Raw genomic sequence first — 16,440 nt, forward strand, 5'->3', positions numbered from 1 at the left:
ATTATTTTTTATATCTAGTATAGGTTGCTAGATATTAAGAGAGGGTTCTTTTCCTGATTAATATTCTACGATGTTCATAACTGTATGTCATTTACCCATTCGTATGTAATAAGCATATTGTTCGCTTCCAACTTCTTGTTCGTACAATGCTACAGTATTTATAAGAACAAATGTCTCTCTGTGTACCTGAAGGAGAGTCTCTTGCGTACATATGTCTCTGAGTGAGTAGGCACTTACTCAGTTTTACTAAAATACTACCAGTTTTCTTTTAAAATGGACTTGTCTAATTTACATTCTCAGAAAGAGAGCACAAGAACCCCATTTCCTGGTGTCTTTCACAGCCACTGACTTATGCAATGTTTTTATCTTTACCAATTATATGAATATAAAATGTCATCACATGTTTTTAATTTACTTTTCATTATGAATTAATGTAAGGGAGTTTTCAATATTTATTAGTGATTTGAATTTTCCATCTATAAATTACCTATTTATAACCTTTTTTTTAAAATATAGGAATCATGGGACGCCTGGGTGGCTCAGTTGGTTGGACGACTGCCTTCGGCTCAGGTCATGATCCCGGAGTCCTGGGATCGAGTCCCGCATCAGGCTCCCAGCTCCATGGGGAGTCTGCTTCTCCCTCTGACCTTCTCCTCGCTCATGCTCTCTCTCACTGTCTCTCTCTCAAATAAATAAATAAAATCTTTAAAAAAAAAATAAATAAAAAATAAAATATAGGAATCATTCTATACTCTAAATTATTAATTTTTGCCAAACATGTCTTAAAAAGTGGCAAAAACTAATAAAATACTCAAAATACTTAAAACAATGGAGGTATATCATAGTGGCATAAGAGCCAACATAAAGAGCTTCCAACGGCCAAACCTGGAATAATCTGAGCAACAAAATAAATAATGTAGTATTGTATTATAGAGTATAAAATAAATATACATGAGTGCAGGCTGATTTAAATAAGTGATTGAAAAAAATTAATGAGGAGAATAAGACAAGTCTCCGTCCTATGCAAAAGACCCCCAAAGGATTTGTTTAGAGACTGTCGCCTCAAGGAAATGGACTATAATACCTCTTAATCACTAAGTGTGGGTTCCCAGAATTGACTCTTGAGTACAAATGAAAAGTGTGTTATGGGTGAGAAGACTAACTTTACAGCGGAGAAACCTGATAAACACCGTATGGGTAGGTTAGCAAGGTTAACACCAAGAGTGATAAGTCATGCTGATAAAATGTATCCTTGCTAGGACATGATGAGAATGGTATTTTACTTCAATAGTCTTTATCTCTAAAACCCATAATCCCAGTCCTATCATGAGAAAAAGATCAGCCAAACCCATACTTAGGAATTTTCCACAAAATAAATGACTAGTGCTTCTTAGTCATCCAAAACAAGGAAAGTTTGAGAAACTGTCGTAGTCTGTAGGATCCTAAGAAGATGTGACGTGATGACTAAAGGTGATGCACTAACAATCCTGGATACAATCCTGGAACAGACCAAAAAAAAAAAAAAAAAAGGACAGTAGATAAAAACTAAGGAAATCTGAATAAAATATGAACTTTAGTTAATAACATTATGTAAATATAGATTCATTAGATGTAATAAGAGACTCATGCTAATATGTTAACAACGGGGGGAATTGGCTGCAGGTATATATAATCTCTGTGCTATATTTGCAAATTTTTGGTAAGTATAAAACTACTCTAAAATTGAAAGTTGTTTTTTAATGTCATAAATATTTTCTCCTCATCTGCTATTAATTTTGTGTATGGTAACTTCATTGTACAGAAATCTAGACATGACGGTTACTTCAATAAAGGTAATAGTCATGGAGGGGCCTCTGGGTGGCTCAGTGGGTTAAGTGTCTGCCTTCAGCTCAGGTCATGATCTCAGGGTTCTGGGATCGAGCCCCTGCATCAGGCTCTCTGCTCAGTGGGGAGCCTGCTTCCCCCTCTCTCTCTGCCTGCCTCTCTGCCTCCTTGTGATCTCTCTCTGTGAAATAAATAAATAAAATCTTTAAAAAAAAAAAAGGTAATAGTCATGGAGGTAAAGCGAAGTAGACAGATTTGGGAAATACTTTAGGCAATGGTAAATGAAATCTGAGGAACAAAAGAAAACAAGACACTGGAATGAATTCTAAGCTTTTTTACTTCAGGAACTGGGTGGTTAATCTCTAGAAACTTCATGGTCTTTATTGTGATTATAAATAGCACCCAATTTTGTATTTCAATTTCTAAATGTTTTACTGCTTTTGCAGAGAAATACTATTGATTTCTGCATATTGATCTTGCTGCAATGTCAATAGTTCTAATAGTTTGTCTGCTGATTATATGGGGTTTTCTTTGTAAATGATCAATTAATTACAAATACCAAGCATTTGTCTTCTTCCTTTTAATTCACATACATGCTTGTTCCCTTTGTAGTTAATTGGACAGAATCTCCAAAACTATCTTAAAAGTAGGATATCAGCGTTTCACCTAATTCCTAATATTAAAAGAAATCTTCTGAAATTTCTTCATTAAATATAACATTTGGTATATTTGTATATGACTTGTGTTTGCTTATTTGTTTGTTTTGCTTTATATTGCAATTGGGGATGAGTGTCAATAGAGGTGAGGAGAGACAGATTTTATCTGATTAAAGAAGTTTCCTTTTATTTCTGCTTTTTGAAGAACTTAAAAAAAACCTCAAATGTATTTTAAACAATATCAAAAGCTTTTTCTGTGCATATTGAGATGGTCATGTGATGTTTCCTCTGCATCCATTAGTTTGATAAATTACATTATTACATTACGGACGTTGACTGTCCTTGCATTCCTGACATAAATCCTTTTTGATTCATGGTGTGTTTTTTAAAATATGCTGCTGAAACTTGTTGGCTAATTAATTTTTAATCTATGAAATCTAGAAATTTTTAATCTATGGTCAAAAGAGAAATTGGTTTATACATTTACTTTCTCATAGTGTCTTCATCTAGTTCTAATATTCTTCGAATTTTTTTTTTTTTTTTTAGTTTGTCCTTTGAAGTTATTCTATATTCTCCTCCCTGCTCTGTATCATGGAAGGTTACTGAATAGATTCCACCAATGGGCTCCTCTGGCTTCTGGCTTCTGGTATAGCTGTCAAGGATTTCCTGGCAGGGGATTCAAGGGCAGGATATGTGTGAAGTCTGGGTACTTAACCCCTCAATTCCCTTTCTGTTTCCAGGAGCCTTCTCCCCTCCCCCCAACCAGCCAGGGACTTGGCCAACGGAGGCCCTGGAAGTTGGGAAGGGGCTGGTCAACCTGCTTTTCTTCCTTCAGCAAAGCCCTGGCCTTACCTACTTGCTTGCTGTGTGAAGGCTTTTCCAGGAGTGAAGAAAGTCCCGGCGGGGGGGCGGGTGGTGGTACTTACAGGCCAGGAGCCCCCCAGTCCTGGAGAGGCACTATTCTGGTACCCTGTTGGAAGACCTCGGGAGCCTTGCTTGGAGTAGGGGGAAGTAGGAGCCTGTCCTGGTCCTGTAGGGCCAAGCACCTCAGATATTCTGGGGGAAGGCAGAAATAAAAATTGAGTATTTGCTCCAGGAAAAAAAAAAGAAAGAAAGAAAGGAAGAAAGGAAGAAAGAAAGAAAGAAAGAAAGAAAGAAAGGAGCACCTGGGTGGCTCAGTGGGTTAAGCATCTGCCTTTGGCTCAGGTCATGGTCTCTGGATACTGGGATCAACCCTGTATCCAGCTCTCTGCTCAGTAGGGAACCTGATTCCCCATCTCTCTCTGCCTGCCTCTCTGCCTCTACCTACTCATGATCTCTCTATATATATATATCAAATAAATAAGTAAATAAATGTTAAAAAAAAAGATGCATTTTTCTACAAAAATCTCAGCTCCACTATAGGTTTTGCAAATAATACCCTTGAATCACCCTTTTAGGCCAAAGAGTGATATTGGCTTCCTCTGTTTTAAGTCTGAGTGCAAAAGTATTCTCTGTTGGTTTTCTTAAAGTCAGTCCATGCCACTGTAGAGTGCCTTAATTAAAATCTCCTTAATTCCTCAGGGTGAGTGTGCCAACCCCTTCTGCTGGGACCCTGAATGACACAGATACCAAAATGATACATCAAAACATGAGTTGCACATCATGTTTTCTTTTCTGCTGTAAGAAATTGTATAAAATAGATACATATTTCTTGGGAATTTGGTGGAACTCACCCATAACACCCTCTTTTTAGAGGTAAAGTTTTGGCAATAGTTCTTAATATGTACAAATTTTCTGTTACAGTGCCAGTTTGGGGGTATTATATTGTCAAGAATATTTATTTCCTTAGAATTTCAAATTGTTGCCATTTAGCAGTTCATAGTTTCTTGTGTAATCTTTGGATATTTTTCACACCTGCAACTGTTTCCCTTTTGTTTAATTAAAAATTAAATTGGGATCTTCGTATGTAGGTGATGGGATATAATGTGTTGCAGCCACTGTGGAAAACAGTTGAATGATTCCTCAGTAAGTTAAAAGTACAATTACCATATAACCCAGCAACTCCACTCCTGGGTAGATACCCCAAAGAACTGAAAACAGGTGTCAAGCAAAAACTTGTACAAGAATATTCATAACAGCACTATTCCCGATAGCAAAAGATGGAAATAACTCAAATGTCTACCGACTGGTGAATGGATAAACAAAATGTGGTATATCCATAAAATGGAATATTTTTCTACCATCAAAAGGAATGAAGTACTGATACCTACCACAACATGGGTGAGCACTGAAACATTATGGTAAGTGAAAGAAGCCAGACACAAAGGCTACATGTGCTTCCATTAAATGAAATATCCAGAAGAGGCAAATCCATAGAGATAGGAAAGAAATAAATGCTTACCATGAGCTGAGGAAGAAAAGAATAAAGACTGTTTAAAGAGTATGACGTTTTCTTCTGAGGTGATGAAAATGTTCCAGAATTAGATAGTAGTGACGGTTACACAACACGGTGAATGTACAAAATGTTACTCATAGTGAATTTTATGTTAGATGTATTTTACACAATAAAATATTAAATTAAGAAGTATAGAAATATGTGTATTTATCTGATTCTACCCCACCTATTCTTTAAAAAAGTCCTGAACCTTTCCTAAAATACTTACCGAATTATTACTGAGACTCCTGGGGAGCAGAAGTGGGGAAAGGATAGAGGATGATTAAGAGAACCCTATGAATTAACCCTCCTCAACAATTACTTAGTGTCAACATTTTCTTTGTTTTCACTACTACCAGCTGTGATCCTATCTCTTAGAGCAACTAATGGCAAAAAACAAAACAAAACAAAAAACTTCATCACAAATGTGTACTGAAGGGGTTCATTCAAACGAAGATGTCAGTGATGCCCAGGCCCCTGAAATTAAGAGACTGCCTTTTAAAAAAATTTTTTAAAGATTTTATTCATATATTTGTGAGAGAAAGAGAGATAGAGCCAGCAGGGGGAAGAACAGAGAGGAAGAAGCAGACTCCCTGCTGGGCAGGGAGCCCCAGGTAGGGCTCTATTCCAGAAACCTGGGATCATGACGTGAGCTGAAGGCAGACACTCATTCGACTGAACCACCCAGGTGACTGAAGAGGCTGCCTTTTTATAATCCACCTCATTCCAAAAATGGCTTGAATTGATAAGTGCCTAAATCAAGAGTTCTGATGTCTGTGCCCATCATTGCCCAAACTCCCTACTAAATGGGGCTAATGCTTCAGAGAGCAATTTCACAGACAGATTTTGATAAAATAACTACTTTAGTTTTTGCTGTTCTTTTATTGAAGGCAGTTGACCTAGAACTCAGAACGGAAGTCCTAAAATGGCTGAGTGTTGGGAATATCTCACTGCCCCTTCTAGTAGTAAACAGGGAGGATTTTCATTCAAGCGCTACCAGCGTATGGTCCATTGATCATTGTGCCTTAGGACTTTGCTCCAAGCGTGTCCAGCAGGGAGAACTTCTTCATCTCCCTACTGTCCTTGCAATATCTCAGAATACTTGTAAGCAAAGGAAAGTGATGGGTGGTCAGAAGAAACCTTCTTTTTCTTTTTCTTTTTTTTTTTTAATTCAAATTCAATGAGCCAACATCTAGTACATCATTAGTTTCAAATGTAGAGATCAATTATTTGTCAGTTGCATATAACACCCAGTGCTCATCACATCACATGCCCTCCTTAATATCCATCACCCAGTTACCCCATCCATCCACCCACCTCCCTTCCAGTAACCCTCAGTTTGTTTCCTATAGTTAAGAGATTTCTCATGGTTTGTCTCTCTGATGATTTCCCATTCAGTTTTCCCTCCCTTCCCCTATGATAATCTACACTGTTTCTTATGTTCCACATATGAGTGAAAGCTTATACTTGTCTTTCTCTGATTGACTTATTTCACTCAGCATAATACCCTCCATATACATTGATATAAATGGTAAGATTTCATCCTTTCTGATGGCTGAGTAATATTCCATTGTATATATATACAACATCCTTATCCATTCATCTATCGAAGGACTTCTGGGCTCTTTCCATAGTTTGGCTATTGTGGATACAGGCAGCAACCTCTTTGACCTCGGCTGCTGCAACAAATTCTTGCTAGAAATATCTCCAAAGCCAAGGGAAACAAAAGCAGAAGAAACCTTCTAACAGGTATACGCATGGATAAACTAACTGAAATTTTTCCTGAACCAAGACAGCGATAAAACATCCTTCTGTGACAGTGCCTTTGAAACAAACAAACAAACAAACAAACAAAAAAAACGATAGTAGGGTCTAGTAATCTTTGGATGTGAATCTACAGAAATATAAATTTAAAGATTTTATAAACAGAGGGAAAATGTGGTTTCTCCTATGGGTATAGTAAATGAAAGTTCTATGAAGATAAAGTGGGAAAGCAAGCTGATTAAAATGCTTATTTTAAAACAGAAACGAACTCATAAAAACAGAACAAACTGGTGGCTACTACAGCAAAATGGAGTTGAAGGGCAGGCAAAAGAGGTAAAGGGGTGTCATTTGTAGAGTGATGGATGATAACTAAAATTTTGGGGGTGATCACCCTGTAGTGTATACAGATGTTAAATTATAATGTACCCTTGATTTAAAAATGAAACCAGATACTACTTCTCAGAGAAATTCTCTGAATTAAGTAACATCCAAGATGAAACCATATTACAAACATCAATAATACCACTAAATTGGGTTACATTTAAATCTAATACTTTAAGAAGTATCCATTTGAATAAGGACATTAATTTTTTTTTAAATCTTCTATCTACCAAAAAGAAATCTTAATGTAATCTCTGTAATATCTATGCCTAGTACCTAATAAAAGTATACTCAATGACTGAATAAAGAGCTAATATTGGAGATAATTAACTTTGTAGAAATTTCTTCAGAATGGGAAACTTCCATTTCCCACTAATTTTCTATAATGCAGTTTTATTGTTAAGTCTTCAAAATGAGGAAAATCTTTCTTATACTACTGTGTCATTTTTAAAGAATGTGAGAATGTCATTTTATCATGATGAGCCAGATAATATGTGAGGATAAAATGCCATTTCTTTGTTCAAGGCAACTAAAATTTTTTGATGAAAGGAAGATTTATTTGGCATTCTAGAAAATAATTTTTTAGGGGCTGAAAATTCAGAAAAAAACCTTGATAAAAAAGAGAAACCTCCAATGGAGTTCCTATTAAAAAAATTAAATTAGAACTCATTGACATTAAAATAAAGAAAAGGAAGCTCAACAATGGGAGGAGGTAAAAAAGAATAGCCAAAATTAACGAATTATTCATATGAAGCAAAAAAGTATGTTGTAGTCCTAACTATGACCTCAGAATGAGAAGTGGAATAACTAGAGGACATGTAGTAAGACTATGAATCACTTGTAAGCTGGAAAGAAAATGGAAGAGTCTGATAATTTCTGAATAGAAAAAGGTTAGGAGTGATAAAGAAACTGACAAACTAAAAATTGTAATAATAATCATGTTAATTCCCTCAGCAATCATTTTTTGAAAACATACTATGCATTGATCATAAGGGTTAAGAACACAAAAATGGACAGATGATTCACACACCTCCAGGAGTTCACATTCTAGAGGTAGAGAAGGATGTATATGAAGACAAAAGTAAATATTAATATAAAAAATACAATTTGATATGTATTTTTAAAGAGGCATGAATAAAGTGTTTTGATAGCATAAAGGTTGGGGGGCTGTTATTCTCCTAAGAGTTGCCAAAAGCCTCTCTGGGAGGTGGAGGGTAGGCAGGGTAGAAATGAGCTATTGACCAGGAAAGCACTGGTAGGTCACAGGTGATGGGAGATGAGTGTAGGTAAGAGCATTGTAAACACAGGAAGAAGCCAAAGCCAAGCCTTTTAAAGCCAGATTCTTACCACTCTGAGTTTGACATTAGTCACAGCTAGCCATCAGCTGAAAAAGGAAATGCATAAGAGTAACATCACTTAGGTTCTCTGTAATTTTATCCGCATCATTCCTATATCATGACATCTAAAGTTAAGCATTTTGTGCATATCTTGGCATTGGCTGCAATTCTTCCTTCTCCTCCTCTGCTCTGAGTTAATTACAGACATGATTTGTCCATTTCTTCTAATGCTTTACTAATGACCTCTTTCTAATATCCACCACAGGGTGTGTGTGTGTGCGTGCGTGTGTGTGTGTGTGTGTTTACATGTGTGTACACACAAGCTGATTGGTTATTTTCTGGTCATTGAATTGACGAAGAAAGAGACCGTGTTTGAAGTAGGCAAGATTTATTGTATGCCACCTAGAAGGCTCCTTTCAGACCCTAAGGTATTCTTTCTTGGCCCTGGCATCTCCAGGTATAAAAACTCATTAATAATTTAGATGCAAACCATCTCTTCTCTCAAGTAGCATTTGCATTCTAAAGGAGGTTAGAATAAAAATTCTCTATAATATGATTTTAGCATTTGTCGCAGATGAGAGAGAAAGATCCCCAGGGGGGAGGGCAAGCCGTCATTGTATTCCATACTGTACCGTATTGCTTCCCCATGTAATGCAAATACCTATTTCTCCCCAAGGTAATGCAGACTTGGAATATAAAGTCTTTCTAAGTTATAATAAACATTTTAACTCATTTAATTAGTCAATTTAAAATATAATCTTTTTTGAAAGATTATATTTATTTATTTGTTAGAGAGGGAGAGAAAGAGAAATAGAAAGAGAGTATGAGCACAGCAGGCTTTGCAGGCAGAGCAGGCAGAGCAGGCAGAGGGAGAAGTAAACTCCCCACTGAGCAAGGATCCCTATGTGGGACTCGATTCCAGGACCCTGGGATCATGATCTGAGTGGAAGGCAGACTCCCAACTGACTGAGCCACCCAGGTGTCCCTAAAAAAAAAAATCTTAAAAAAGAAAAATATCACATTATTTTTGTTAATAAAGAATCTTACAAAACATTTTTACTTGCCTGGTTTTATTTAAAGCCATACGATAGCTATTGGTATTGTTTTGGTCGTTATCCCCATTTTAGAGATGGACCACGTGAGGCTCAGTGAGGCATTAAGTTATTGCTCCATGATTATACACCTAGTAAGTGATACATTCTGGTCTTCAGTTCAAGCATTCTGCCTCTAAGTTGACTGCTTTTTTTCATTACCTCTGTCGTTTGCTACCCTACAAGTTTCCCATCTGAGAGTGCTGGGCCCACCCACAGAAATCACAATTCACTTTGTGTTAGTTCACAAAGATGCATTCTTCATATCTCAGGTAGTTCAGATGAAGGTAGTTCAAGCATCATAACTTGAAAAACACAGCTCCGGTAGCTATTGTGGGTGATTATGGAGGTCAGAGAAGGGCAGAAGAAGGGTTAGTACTCCAATTAATCGGAGTCAACCCAAGGTAAAAGCAGGTCTTTGACAAAAACAGCTCATTAACCCTTCTATCTCCAACATTTCCTCCTCTAGCCCACCCACCTGCTGCACTTTAGTCCTGGAAAATTACAAGATAGCTACTCTTGCTCTGTAACCCCCAACCCAGCTTGGCCCTGCAGTGTCTTATGCTGCCTGCATCCCTTAAATTCTAATTCCCTCAGGTTAGGAAAGGACTACAACTTAAACTCCACTTAATGGTTTTTATTAGAAGAAAAGTGGGAAGGTTTTTACTCCTTGCAGGGAATTTCATTTGAATCTGGAACTAAAAAAGAAGATTGTGGAATGAAAATGATCAGAAGGGTAGAGGAATTTTGTCATTCTAAAATTATTGCACAAAAATAGCCCACATATTCTGAAAATACATAGGGCTCTTCTAGCATTTATGCATAGCTATTACTGTTCTTATTATTTTGTTAAACAGAAATTTATTGTTTTGTTCTCCTGGGTTTTTTTTTTTTTTTAATATAGAATCATGTGCTGCATAGGACAACTATAAAGAATGATGATTTAAGATGTAGATTAGTACTTTTATTTGGAAATTTTAACAAATAAGGTTAGTGACCGAGTTATATAACAAGACAGTAAAGTATGCCAGCTCTCAAAACAGGCTGATTTGAATATCATACAGTCACCTACTAACTGGGTGACTATCATACCTCAATGCCTCATCTCAAAAATGGCGATAAAAATACTTGGGGGAAAATGAAACTAAATAATGGCTGTAGACCTTTAAGTCTTCTATAAAAACTGATTATTATTGAAGGGTAATACAGTTGATTCTCCTTATTCGTGATAGCTTTGTTCTATATAGTAGCTGTGAATAATAAATAAGCAAACACTGAACCATTTTTCCTAAAAGAAAGAGAGGGTTAGGTTCCTATAAGACTTTGGTCACAACCTTTTTGTCAACTGAGCAATACCTAATATTCTTTTTTATGTGTTCTTTTTAAAGACACTTCAATTCATAGATATGGTTGATTCATTAACATTGAACTCGTGGCCTACAGCACTAAAACGCATACCTAAATGAAGCTGATCCAACACATGTATTTTGTCTGGAAAGCACAGCACAGTCTTCTTACCCTCCGGAACACTGGGCTTTTCAGCACCTCTGTTTGGATGCCATTTTAAACAGAGAACTCACCAATAAAAATCACAAAAATTTAAAAACCATGGCATTAACTAGATCATGAGAAGGATACCTATTTACAGTATGAAAAAAGAAGGCTGAGTGTCACTTTGTTGGACCTCAGCTGGGAGTGTGCATGTCTGGTGATGTAAAGTTTTTGGTCTTTCACACATGTCTGCAAATGACCACAAAAGGGTGGCAAGTATTAATGTGAGAGTCAGAAATAAATATTAACAAATAGAGGAATTCAATATGAAATCCAAGAATAGTGAGGATGGGCTGTATAAGGTCATAGCTAAGGGCTTGTGGTCTGTCATCTGTCTGGTCTCACTGCTCACCATCGATGTAATCTAGGGAAAGTGATTTGTCTACACTCAGTCTCAGTTTCTCACCTGGGGAATAAAGACAGTATCTCCAACCTATTGTACATGTGATGAGAATTAAATGAAAATCTGCATGTAGAGTGCTAACCTGATACAAGACAAGTCACCAAAACCATAAATTACTAATGCAAGGAAGACTAAACAAGGCAACAAGAATTAACTTCAACAGAGTGGAATTTTCTAACCTCTTAAAATTCTGGAAGTAAAATATTTGGCTGAATAATTTACTGCTTCCTCTTACATCCTGTGTAAGAGCAGAACAATATTAGTGACAGATATAAAGGATGTTATGTTCTAATTTACAAATGATTTTGGTGAAGTATTATAAATCAATAATGTCCTTTTGAGGGTCTTAATGAAGTATGCAGGTGCTAACTTTTAAATGGGGTCTTGTGATAGAATTTCAATTAACGCAAATGAAATAGAAAGTTGAACTGGTAGTACTAATTTTATTTGCCTAGATTAAGCCAGGAAAAATGAGATCATGTCTCTAAGGATCTGATCTCAATGCTGAAAGATAAATGCACAGAAATGGTCACATGACCTAAAATTTCATCTCTTTTCTTATGTTTTAAGTCATTTCTATTTTTTTAAAGTCGCTCCTATTTTTAAAAAATAAATAAATTAATTAATTAAATTAAATAAAAACACTAGCTTCTGGGGTGCCTGGGTGTCTCAGTCTGTTAAGCAAGTGGCTGCCTTCAGCTCAAGTTATGATTCCAGAGTTCTGGGATTAAGCCCCATGTTGGACTCTCTGCTCAGGAGGAGCCTGCTTCCTCTTCTCCCTATGTCTGCCACTTGGCCTGTTTGTGTTCTCCCTCTCTCTTTCTTTCTCTCTGTCAAATAAAGAAAGAAAGGAAATCTTAAAAAACAAAAACAAAACAAAACCTAGCTTCTGCTAGAAATCCCAGTAAGGTATTTTCAAACTTTATCATCCAACTGTGCAATGACAAAAGAGAAAAAGTGAAAAATGACATTAGTTATTAATCCAAAAATTCTGCTAAAACACCAGTACCTGTTTAGCATTTCATTGAAAGGATAATTAAATTATATCTCACTTTATTTCAATTAGGTTTATTCAATATTCAAAATTTCTCCAGTTTGTACAAACAGAATAATGGATAATGAAATCAGAAAGAGAACAAATAAGGAGGAGTTTTTTCATCTGCTACTTTGTGATTACAGAGTGCCAAGTAGAGGTGAAACGACAAACTTCAGGTTGTACATTCAATTAAAAATGTGTGTCATTCAATTAATTATCATTCAATTAAAAATGTTACCAAAATGAGCTAGAGAAAAATATACTCTATAGACGTGGTTTTCAACCATTTCTGGATTACATTCAGAATCTCAGAAATAATAAAAAAACTAAAAAACTAGAGAGTTTTCTCCCTAGAGAAGTTCACTATATATATATATACATTTTTATTAATACACATATGTTTCCTTCTTTCTTTCTTTCTTTTTTCCTTTCTTTCTTTCTTTCTTTCTTTCTTTTCCATGTTAGTGGGTTTAAAGTTGTACTGGGGGTCCATGTACCTGGTATTAATAATCCAAAGAGGGAGAGAATGTCACTTTTAATAAATTCGCACAGATAAATCTTTGAAAATAATTGAAAATAATAATTTAAACTATTTTAGGGAAGCTAAAGTATATGCTATACCTTTTTTGGAGTATGCTTCCCTGATCTTCTTCCACCGATACGAACTAAAAGTGCTGCTTAGAAAACAACAAAGCAGCTTCTAATGTTTGTTTATCCTTTCTGTACTGAGAGAACTTTGTGGGTTTTCAGTAAACTGGTATAGACACTGCAGGAACTTGCCTAATGAAAAGTCTACACATCCCATAGATTTCAATAAGGAAAGCAAAAAAGAGAACTGTGAACACAATGACTCTTAAGAGTAAAGAAATATGGGCGCCTGGGTGGCTCAGTGGGTTAAGCCGCTGCCTTCGGCTCAGGTCATGATCTCAGGGTCCTGGGATCGAGTCCCGCATCGGGCTCTCTGCTCAGCGGGGAGCCTGCTTCCTCCTCTCTCTCTCTGCCTGCCTCTCTGTCTACTTGTGATCTCTCTCTGTCAAATAAATAAATAAAATCTTAAAAAAAAAAGAGTAAAGAAATAGGAAGACATCATTCCATTCTATGATGTTTAATGGTTACGATTTGAAGTAATTATTCACTTCCTCCATCAGCCTATGGCCTGAAGCAAAGTATTATTATCACTTGGGTCAACAAGTGTCCTGTGTTGCCACAACATCTATTCTTACATATTTCACAGTTCATCACGCCCCATAGACATACCAAGGGGGATTCATCTCAATCACATTACAAAAACAAAGACTAGAAGCAATTCACTTTTCAAAGATCTGCTGGTCACATCACTTGGTTTTAATAGAAATATACAGTTGTAGTTGATAATGCCGTCTAACACACTATGATCCAGAGTTTCAATCCGACATCCTTTGGTGCTTATCTTTGGCATCAACCAGAAGCTGCATCTGATGCCAATCTTGGTCATGCAGAGAATGTAAATTTAAAGAGCCATTTTCATTTATAACAAACAGACCCAGCTGGGAACACAGCTGTTAAATGAGAAGGCAAAGCAAAATTTCCTGCTACCTGGAAGGGCCTAATTATAAAACCACCTAGACAAGCTTTCAAAATTCGTAAATGAACTAGCCCACCCTCAACAAGGGTTTAACTTAGACCAAAAAAAAAAAAAAAAAAAAAAAAAGTTAAATTATCTGAATCACGTTTTACAGAAGTAAACAGGAGTATTTTTTTTTAAGATTTTATTTATTTATTTGACAGACAGAGATCACAAGTAGGCAGAGAGGCAGGCAGAGAGAGGAGGAAGCAGGCTCCCTGCGGAGCAGAGAACCTGATGTGGGGCTGGATCCCAGGACCCTGGGATCATGACCTGAGCCGAAGGCAGAGGCTTTAACCCACTGAGCCACCCAGGCGCCCCAGCCAGGAGTATTTTATAAAGTCCAAAATCTTTGTATGTGTTAATTGAAGTTACTTTTGATTCTTAACATAGATTCCTGGCTTCCCCATATACAAGATTAGAATCTAAAGTTTGGAATCACCCAGACGAAAAAGAAATGTGATTTACAAAAATTTTACACCTCTATTTCAATGTCCTTCACCAAGAATAAACAAGAAAAAAATCAGTAAATACAATGTATGAAAATAAAATCTAGAAATTTAAAGATAATAACAAAAGGTTTTCAATAGTCAAGGGAGATAAATTCATTTACATATAAAGTGTCTGTGGCATTCTCTAACACTTTAGCAAGTTATGACATAAAATTTCATTGTCACTGTGGTATGTTGCTCATGGTTGTCCTTTTTTTAAACTGACCTTGGGCACTAAAGTGATCTTTATTCTACATTATTTGAAACAACAACTTAGCTAATAACTATCTACTCATTGTGCATCAGAGACCTCCCAATACACCAATCTGGGACCCTGCAGACTATAGAAAGGTCCTAAGTGAGGGAGAACTTCACGGTATTTCACTCCCTTCACCCTTTGTCTTACTAACTTTCTGAAACACACCCAATATTCTTAAGAAAGATGTATAATATATATTTAGCATCTGTCCAGTCGTTGTTACCTAATGATGATAAACTTCTGAAGGTTTCCACATCTTGGTCTCTGTGTGCTGTTATTAGTACCTCACAGGAAACATGTAGGTGTTTCACAGACACTACTCAGATTTGGCTTTGGACTCATTCCATTTTATAATTTATTCAAGAAGACACATCTACCCTATAACTAAGCCCTGGTGACTGACCTTGAGAAGTCACAGTTTTTAAGAGCTTAAGTTGAATTTGAGACTTTAGTTTTTCATTTGTATTACTTCCCTTCTGCTTATCAAATACTTTGGGAGTCTTTATGTGAAAAAACGTTTTTGTATCATCACCAACCTCTCACAAAATGTCTTATTTTGTTTTGGTTTTAGTATGTGGTCTTTTTAAAAAAATTTTTTTATTAACATAGAATGTATTATTTACTTCAGGGGTCCAGGTCTGTGAATCATCAGTCTTACACAGTTCACAGCACTCACCATAGCACATACCCTCCCCAATGTCCTAACTCAGCCACCCTATCTCTCTCCTGCCCCCAGCGACCCTCAGTTTGTTTCCTGAGATTAAGAGTCTCTTATGGTTTCACAAATTGTTTTTTAATGGGAATGTACTTTATGTAATATAATTTGGTCTGGACTTTAACAAATATCTGAGAAAACAAGATAATTTAAAGAAAAACATTATAGAAATCAAACTTGTTCAACCTTTCATCCAGGTGGATAGCATTTTGACACAGTCATCCATAATTCTTTCCTTTTTCACTTTTCCGTATTTATATTTAGACTTGTCACCTTTCCAACTGAGGTCATATCTTGTGGTTAAATAACTCTTCCTGCTTTATAACAGTGATTGCTATTCAAATACTTCCTCCAACAAAATAATGGTAGTATGTTAGTAAAAGTAAAAAATATATCTCCAAAAATACCTAAAAGTATGAGCACAAATGTGGTGGTCTTCAAAGGAATTTCCTCAAGGATGCAGTAAAGGAGTAACAGAACAAAAATAAGGAGAAGGGAACAATATTAGTAATGGTTAAAATTTATGAAGTATCTGGCACTACTCTAAGCAATATCATATTAATTTTCACAGGCAATCCTCACAACAATCTTATGAGGTATGATTTTCCAGATAAGAAAATTGGCACTTAAGATTGAATTTATCTATTAAATATGCCTTACTAAATTTGCTATTAGACTTCTGGAATAATTTGTCCTAGAGTTCTTTGTAGGCAGGTTAGATACGAGCTCAAGAAGAGACTCTATAACAGGGGTTGCTAACCTCAGAATTTTCTGGTGAGAGATCCACGGTTGAACTCAATGTATTAAAAAACCCAGTGGAATGTTGTCCGAAGTAGACTGAGTGCATTCATGGATTTTTTTTCTTTTCACAATTATAACCATAGCTTTTATGAGATCCACAAAAAGATCCCAG

This window comes from Lutra lutra, chromosome 2 (genome assembly GCF_902655055.1).
Source record: "Lutra lutra chromosome 2, mLutLut1.2, whole genome shotgun sequence".
NCBI lineage: Eukaryota > Metazoa > Chordata > Mammalia > Carnivora > Mustelidae > Lutra > Lutra lutra.